The sequence below is a fragment of the Pan paniscus genome, chromosome 18 (assembly GCF_029289425.2).
Source record: "Pan paniscus chromosome 18, NHGRI_mPanPan1-v2.0_pri, whole genome shotgun sequence".
In the NCBI taxonomy this organism is placed as follows: Eukaryota; Metazoa; Chordata; class Mammalia; order Primates; family Hominidae; genus Pan; species Pan paniscus.
Genome location: NC_073267.2, coordinates 59463158 through 59472000, shown reverse-complemented (window position 1 = coordinate 59472000; position 8843 = coordinate 59463158).

Here is an 8843-nt window from a genome sequence, read left to right as displayed (position 1 = left end):
TTTTGTATTTTTAGTAGAGATGGGGTTTCGCCATGTTGGCCAGGCTGGTCTCCAACTCCTGACCTCAGGTGATCCGCCTGCCTTGGCCTCCCAAAGTGCTGGGATTACAGGCGTGAGCCACCACACCCGACGTTGTTCTTCAGACAGGGTCTCAATTCTGTCACCCAGACTGGAATTTAGCGAATTTAGTGGTGCGATCACAGCTCACTTCAGCCTCAGCCTCCTGGGCTCAAGGGATTCTCTTGCCTCAGGCTCCCAAGTGGCTGGGACCACAGGCGGGTGCCACCACACCTGGCTAATTTCTAAATTATCTGTAGAGACGGGGCCTCCCTTTGTTGCCCAGGCTGGTCTCAAACTCCTGGGCTCCGGCCATCTTTGCCATGACCTCCCAAAGTGCTGGGATTACAGGCGTGAGCCACCATGTCCAGCCAGTGCTTCACTCTTAACTGAGAATCTAAACAGGACAAGAAAGCCAAGAGTGCAGGATGGATTTATTGCTCGTGGTTTGAGGAGGCTTCAAGCGTGTCCTTATTTTGAATAAGATGTCCTTCTTCTTCCTGCAGCCAGTGCTGTCTTCCATGCACCTGGGCACAGCCCCATTGTAACTCAGCGGGGCGAGAGGTGGGCCTTTCTTCTGTAGACTGGGGTTAAGGGCGATGGTGAAGCAGGGGAGGGAAGGAGGACCAGGTCTTGAAGCAGGACAACTGGGAATTCTTGCCCTCAAGAGTCTCCCTCCCTTCTTCCTCAGTCTAGGGGTCAGAGGAGGCTTCTTAGAGGACATGGGGCTCAAGTTGATTCTCCCCAGACCTGCTCTTTATCCATGGTCCCATTTTAGTAAATGGCCCCGTGTCCACCCACTATTTGCTCAGGCAAGAACTGGGGATCATCCTTGAGTCCCCTTCTTAATCTCACATCCATTACCCAATCCATCAGCTCTGTCACCTTACTTCCAGAATGGATCCCAAATCCAGTCATCTCTCACCCTTACCATGGTCACCCAAATCCTGGCCATCAACACAGTTGCATGGAAGGTTGCAAGTGTCTCATCGCTATCTCCCTGCTTCACCTCTTGCTCTCCTTCTGGTCCTCCTTGGTACAGTAACCAGAGAGGGCCTGTCCCTCCTTATCTAAAACCTCCTCATTGCTTTCCTTTGCACTTACAATAAAATCTGAGCAATATTCCACTGTGTAGGGTGACCAACTTGTCCCAGGCAAACCAGGACAGTTGGGCGCCCTACACAAGACCCTGTAGGCTTGTACCTTGCCTACCTCTGCAGATGCTTCTCACAGGTCTCCCCCACCTACATCCCACCTCTACCCTCACTCCCCGCACTCTCCCAGGCTTACTTGGCTCCAGCCCCATTGGATCCTTCAAAGAGCCACGCTTGTTTTAGGATTTTTGCATTTGCTATCTCTTCTCACTGGAATTCTCCCGCCCTGGCTTGCTCTTGCAATGTCAGGCTTCAGCTCAATGCCCTTTCTGCAAAGAGGACTTGGATCACTCCAGCTTAAGTACTTCTCTTTTTCTCTTTCTCTCTCTGTCTCTTTTTTTCTTTTTTTTGAGACAGAGTCTTGCTCTGTTGCCAGTCAGAAGTGCAGTGGTGCAATCTTGGCTCGCTGCAACCTCCACCTCCCGGGTTCAAGCGATTCTCCTCCCTCAGCTTCCTGAGTAGCTGGGATTACAGGCACATGCCACCATGCCCGGGTCATTTTTGTATTTTTAGTAGAGATGGGGTTTCACCGTGTTGGCCAGGTTGGTCTTGAACTCATGACCTCTAGTGATCCACCCACCTCAGCCTCCCAAAGTGCTGGGATTACACCCCTCCCCCAGCCATAAGTATTCCTCTGCCATCACCACCTGGACCACTGCATCCTGCTTACTCGCTGTGCAGTTTGAAGCTCTCTGTGCTTTACTTTCTTACCCGTGACTGAGGCAGGTGCTGTCCTCAAAGAACTGTAGAAGGGATCCTGTGAGATAATTCTTGCCAAGCCCTTGGATCACTGCTGGAACATAGAAAGTGCTCCATACATACGGTCATAATTACCCTGTTCTGTTTTCTTTCTAGCACCTGTCAATATCTGACAATTGTATTTGTTGATATGTCTTCCATGTTTATTGTCTGTCTCTCCAACTAGAATGTGAGCTGCATTAGGGCAAAGACCTATTTTGCTTTCCTCAGTGACTGTAACCATGCCTGACACATATCAGGAGCTCAAGGTGTGTGTTCAGAGAATGAAACTTAATGGTTGCGCAGCACTGTGAATGTACATGTACCACTGAATTGCATGTGTGAAAATGGCTAAAATGATGAAATTATGCTATATATGTATTTTAAGGTTGTGTATATTTACCCCCATGAAAAAGCACACTGATGTCCCATAATAAATATTTAACAACTTTCCTAGGTTAAAGCAAAGTGAAAGAAGCTAAGTCTGGGTACTCTTGGAGGAATTAGCTGCTCAGAGAGGGCGCAGCCTGGCCTTGTGGCTTTCTGGGACTTGTTTTACATAACACCCCTTCTCTTCATGACCTCTCATTGGTGTGCACACCTTCCTGAGGAGGTCAGGGGAGGTGGGGACTGGAAATCCCAGGAGACCCTGCCAAGGCTGAAGTGCTCTGTCCAGGTGTGTCCAAAGCAGGCTGAGCTCCACGCATCTGGTTTTGTCACTCTTCCACTGTGGTGTCTTTGCAGCTGATCAGTGCTGTGCCAGTTGACAGCTGTGTGATCTCAGGCAAGTTACCCAACCCTCCTGTGCTTCAGTTCTTCCTCTGTGGAGTGAAATAGCAAGAGAAGCTTTCTCATAGGATGACTGTGAGGATTGAATGGATAGTGTCTGCAAAGTGTTTAGAAAAGTGCCTGGCCTACACCCACAAGTGCTATATAAATATTAGCTATTATTATTAATATTTTTGGCCTGGAGTTGGTGGTTCATACCTGTAATCCCAGCACTTTGGGAGGCTGAGGCAGGAGGATTGCTTGAACCCAGGAGTTCACGACCAGCCTGGGCAATATAGTGAGACCCCTTCTCTATCAAAAAATCAATGTTTGTATTACCCATTCAGTTGCTTAAGCCAAAAATTTAGGAGTTATACATGCCCTTCCTTTCTCCCCATTTCCATCAGCAAATCCATTCTTCAAAATGTATCTTAACTTCTTTCACTTTTTCTCCTAAATGTTCTCAAGTTTTGCCTTTCACACTGAAGCCTTTGGGCTGGTCAGGAACGTATTCAATCTCTCTTTATTTCCATATGGACCACCAGGTGTGCCAGCACTGTTTACCAAGCCCTTTCTTTGTTGCCCTGCTTGGCCAGTGCCATCATAGGCTATAGCCAGTTTCTACGTCTGTGAGGGTCTGTTTCTGGGCTCTGCTCTGTTCCACTAGGAATTCTTTTTCTTTTTCTTTTTTTTTTCTTTTTGAGACAGAGTCTCTCTCTCAGGCTGGAATGCAGTGGCATGAACTTTGCCCACTGCAACCTCAACCTCGTGGGCCCAAGTGATCCTTTCACCTCACCCTCCTGAGTAGCTTGCTTGCTTGCTTGCTTTCTTTCCCTTTCTTTCTTTTTTTCTTCTTCTTTCTTTCTCTTTCTCTCTTTCTCTTTCTTTCCTTTCTTTCTTTCTTTCTTTCTTTCTTTCTTTCTTTCTTTCTTTCTTTCTTTCTTTCCTTTCTTTCTCTCTCTCTCTCTTTCTGTCTTTCTTTCTCTCACTTTGTCACCCAGGCTGGAGTGCAGTGGCATAATCTCAGCTCACTGCAACCTCTGCCTCCTGGGTCCAAGTGATCCTCCTGCCTCAGCCTCCTGGGTAGCTGGGATTAAAGGCATGCACCATCATGCCCGGCTAATTGTTTTGTGTTTTTAGTGAAGATGGGGTTTCACCATGTTGGCCAGGCTGGTCTTGAACCTTGACCTCAGGTGATCTACCTGCCTTGGCCTCCGAAAGTGCTGGGATTACAGGTGTGAGCCACCACGCCTGGCTAATGTTTGTATTTTCTATAGATACAGGGTCTCACTTTGTTGCCCAGGGTGGTCTCAAACTCCTGACTCTGAGGCTCAAGCAATCTGCCCACCTTGGCCTCCCAGCATGCTGAGATTATAGGCATGAGCCTCGGCCTCCCAGAGTGCTAGGATTACAGACTGCTCCTGGCCTGGGCAGTCATTATTGATCTTCCCTCCTCCTCACTCCTTACATGCAATCCATCAGCAAGTCCATCCTCCCTCCAAACACAGTGAAAGCCCTTCTACTCCACTCCTCATCACTGCTGCTGTTATTTTGCTTTTTCATTTTGAGACAGGGTCTTGTTCTGTCACCCAGGCTGGAGTGCAGTGGTGCGATCATAACTCCTGAAACCTCAACCTCCCTAGCTCAAGTGATCCTCCCTCCTCAGCCTCCCGAGTAGTTGGGACTACAGGCAGGTGCCACCGCACCTGGCTAATTTTTTAAAAAATTTATAGAGATGAGGGTCTCACTATGTTGTCCAGGCTGGTCTCAAATTCCTGGACTCAAGTGACCCTTCCACCTCAGCCTTCCAAAGTGCTGGGATTACAAGCCTGAGCCACTGCACCTGGCCTACTGCTGTTCTTTTTCTTCTTAAACTTTTATTTTAGGTTCAGGGGTACATGTGAAGGTTTGTTACACAGGTGAACTCTTGTTTTGGGAGTTTGTTGTACAGATTAATTCAGCACCCTGTGTATTAGTCTGTTCTCACTTCTATAAAGATATACCTGAGACTGGGTAATTATAAAGATTTTATAAAGGGTAATTATAAAGGTTTAATTGACTCACAATTCTGCATGGCTGGGGAGGCCTCAGGAAACTTACAATCCTGGTGGAAGGTGAAAAGGGGAAAAAGGAAGAAAGGCATGTCTTACATCGAGGCAGGGGACAGAGTGAGCAGGAAGGGAAGTGCCACACATTAAAACCATCAGCTGTCATGAGAACTCACGCCCTGTCATGAGAACAGCAAGGGAGAAATCTGCCCTCGTGATCCAATCATCTTCCATCAGGCCGCTGCTCCAACATGTGGGGATTACAATTTGAGATGAGATTTGGGTGAAGACGCAGAGCCAACCATATATTTCTGCTTCTGGCCCCTCCCAAATCTCATGTTCTTTTCACATTTCAAAACACTTCATGCCTTTCCAACAGTCCCACAAAGTCTTAACTCATTCCAACATTAACTCAAATGTCCCAGTCCAAAGTCTCATCTGACACAATGTAAGTCCCTTCTGCCTATGAGCCTGTAAAATCAAAAACAAGTTAGTTACTTCCAAGATACAATAGGGGTACAGGCATTGGATAAATGTTCCTGTTCCAAGTGGGCGAAATTGGCCAAAACAAGGGGGCTACAGGCCTCATGCAAGTCTGAAACCCAGCAGGGAAGTCATTAAATCTTAAAGGTCTGAAATGATCTCCTTTGACTCCATGTCTCACATCCAGGGCACACTGATGCAGGGGTGGGCTCCCTAGGCCTTGGGCAACTCTGTCCCTGTGGCTCTGCAGGGTACAGCCCCCATGGCTGCTTTCATGGGCGGGTGTTGAGTGCCTGCAGCTTTTCCAGGTGCATGGTGCAAGCTGTTGGTGGATCTATGATTCTGGGATCTGGAAGACTGCAGCCTTCTTCTCACAGCTCCACTAGGTAATGCCCCAGTGGAGATTCTGTGTGGGGGCTCCAACTTTACACTTCCCCTCTGCATTGCCCTAGTGGAGGTTCTCCATGAGGGTTCCATCCCTGCAGCAAACCTCTGCCTGGACATCCTGGCGTTTCCATACGTCCTGTGAAATCTAGCAGGAGGTTTTTAAAGCTCAACTCTTGTCTTCTGCGCATCCTGTGGTCCAACACTATGTGGAAGCCACTAAGGCTTGGGGCTTGCACCCTCTGAAGCAAAAGCTGGAGCTATGCCTTGGCCCCTTTTAGCTGTGGCTGGAGCTGGAGTAGCTGGGATGCAGGGTGCCATGCCCTGAGGCTGCACAGAGCGGTGGGGTCCTGGGCCTGGCCTACCACAAAACCATTTTTCTTTCCTGGGCCTCCAGGCCTCAGATGGGAGGGGCTGCTATGAAGATCTCTGAATATCCTGGAGACATTTTCCCCATTGTCTTAGCTATTAACATTCAGCTTCTCTTTACTTATGCAAATTTCTGCCACCAGCGGCTTGAATTTCTCTCCAGAAAATGGGTTTTTCTTTTCCACCATGTGGTCAGGCAGCAAAATTTCCCAACTTTTATGCTCTGCTTCCCTTTTAAACATAAGTCCCAATTTCAGACCATCTCTTTCTTCAAACATACGAGCATACACTTTTTGCAATAGCCAGGTCACATCTTGAACACTTTACTGCTTAGAAGCTTCTTCCTCCAGATATCATAAATCATCTCTCAAGTTCAAAGTTCCACAGATCTCTAGGGCAGGGGCAAAATGCCACCAGTGTCTTTGCTAAAGCATAGCAAGAGAGACCTTTACTCCAGTTCCCATTAAGTTCCTCATCTCCATTTGAGACCACCTCAGCCTGGACCTCATTGTCCATATCACTATCAGCATCTTGGTCAAAACCATTCAACAAGTCTCTTGGAAGTTCGAAACTTTCCCACATCTTTGTATTCTTCTGAGCTCTCCAAACTGTTCCAACCTCTGCTCATTACTCAGTTCCAAAGTCACTTCCGCATTTTCAGGTATCCTTATAGCAGTACCCCACTCTTGGTACCAATTTTCTATATCAGTCCATTCTTACACTGCTATAAAGACATACCTGAGTCTGGGTAGTTTTTAAAGAGAAGAGATTTAATTGACTCACATTTCTGCATGGCTGAGGAGGCCTCAGGACACAAAAAATCTTTTTTTTTTTTTTTTTTTTTTCTGAGACAGGGTCTTGCTCTGTCACCCCAGCTGGAGTGCAATGGCACAATCTCGACTCACTGCAGCCCTGACCTCCCAGGTTGAAGTGATTCTTGTGCCTCAGACTCCAGACTAGCTGGGACTACAGGTGCATGCCAACATACTTGGCTGATTTTTTTGTTTTTTTGTTTTTGAGACAGAGTCTCTCTCTGTCGCCCAGGCTGGAGTGCAGTGGCACAATCTCGGCTCACTGCAACTTTCACCTCCCAGGTTCAAGTGATTCTCGTGCCTCAGCCTCCCGAGTAGCTGGGACTACAGGCATGAACCACCACACCTGGCTAACTTTTTGCATTTTAGTAGAGACAAGGTTTCACCATCTGGCTAATTTTTACATTTTTATTAGAGATGGGGTTTCGCTATGTTGGCCAGGCTGGTCTCAAACTCCTGACCTCAAGTGATCCACCTGTCTAGGCCTCCAAAAGTACTGGGATTACAGGCATGAATCACCATGCCCAGACAGGAAACTTACAATCATAATGGAGAGTGACAAGGGAAGGAGGCATGTCTTGCATGGCAGCAGGAGAGAGAGCAAGCAAGGGGGGAATTGCCAAACTGTAAAACCACCAGCTCTCGTGAGAGCTCACTCCCTCTCATGAGAACAGCAAGGGAGAAGTTCATCCCCATGATCCACTCATCTCCCACCAGGCCCCTACTCTGACATGTGGGGATTACAATTCAAGATGAGATTTGGGTGGGGGCAAAGAGCCAAACTGTATTGCCCAGGAATAAAGCCCAGTACCCAATAGTTATCTTTTCTGCTCCTCTCCCTCCTCCCATTCTCCACTCTCAGGTAGACCTCAGTGTCTTGTTTCCTTCTTTGTTTTTAATTTTATTAAAATAGTGTCACATTGTGAATATTCCTTTGAAATTGGTTTGTTTACCATTATTAATTCTAAGATTCATCTGTGTTGATGTATGAGTTCTCATCATTTAGCTTGCACTTATAAGTGAGAACATGTGGTATTTGGTTTTCTCTTCCTGCATTAGCTTGCTGAGGATAATAGCCTCCAGCTCCATCCATGTTCCCACAAAAAACAAGATTTTGTTCTTTTTTTATGGCTGTTATTTTTCAGCTGGACAGTTGCGATGGTTCCCACTCCCCACTTCCACTCTGGAACCCCTGCACCCCCTGTATTTCCCCATAGTGCAACCCAAGAGGGCATGTTCCCCTTTCATCCCTTTTAAAATGACAAAATAATTAATATGTACAAACACATTTAAGTACATACATGTAAGCATATGGAGGTGGTGAGGCATGGCCATTAAACAGCCCCTGTAAGCACCCCTTGCACCCTAGGAAATGGAACAGTAGCAAATCCTCTTATGTCTCATTTGCCCTTCTCAATACTCTTGGAAACTGGTTCTTTCTTTCTCTCTCTCTCTCTCTCTCTCTCTTTCTTTCTTTCTCTTCCTTCCTTCCTTCCATCCTTCTTTCTTTCCCTTCCTTCCTTCCTTCCTTCTTTCTTTCTTTCTTTTTTGAGACAGAGTATCGCTCTGCCATCCAGCCTGGAGTGCAATGACACGATCTCAGCTCACTGCAACCTCCACCTCCTGGGTTCAAGCAATTCTCTTGCCTCAGCCTCCTGAGTAGCTGGGATTACAGGTGTGCAACACCATGCCCGGCTAATTTTTGTATTTTTGTATTTTTAGTAGAGACGGGGTTTCACCATGTTGGTCAGGCTGGCCTTGTACTCCTTGCCTTGTGATTCACCAGCTTCAGCCTTCCAAAGTCTGGGATTACAGGCGTGAGCCCCTGCGCTCGGCCTTTTTTTCTTTTTTTTTGAGACGGAGTCTCGCTCTGTCTCCCAGGCTGGAGGGGAGTGGTGCGATGTTGGCTCACTGCAACCCCCGCCTCCCGGGTTCAAGCTATTCTCTTACCTTAGCTGTGACTACAGGTGCACACCACCACGCCCTGCTAATTTTTGTATTTTTAGTAGAGATGGGGTTTCACCATGTTG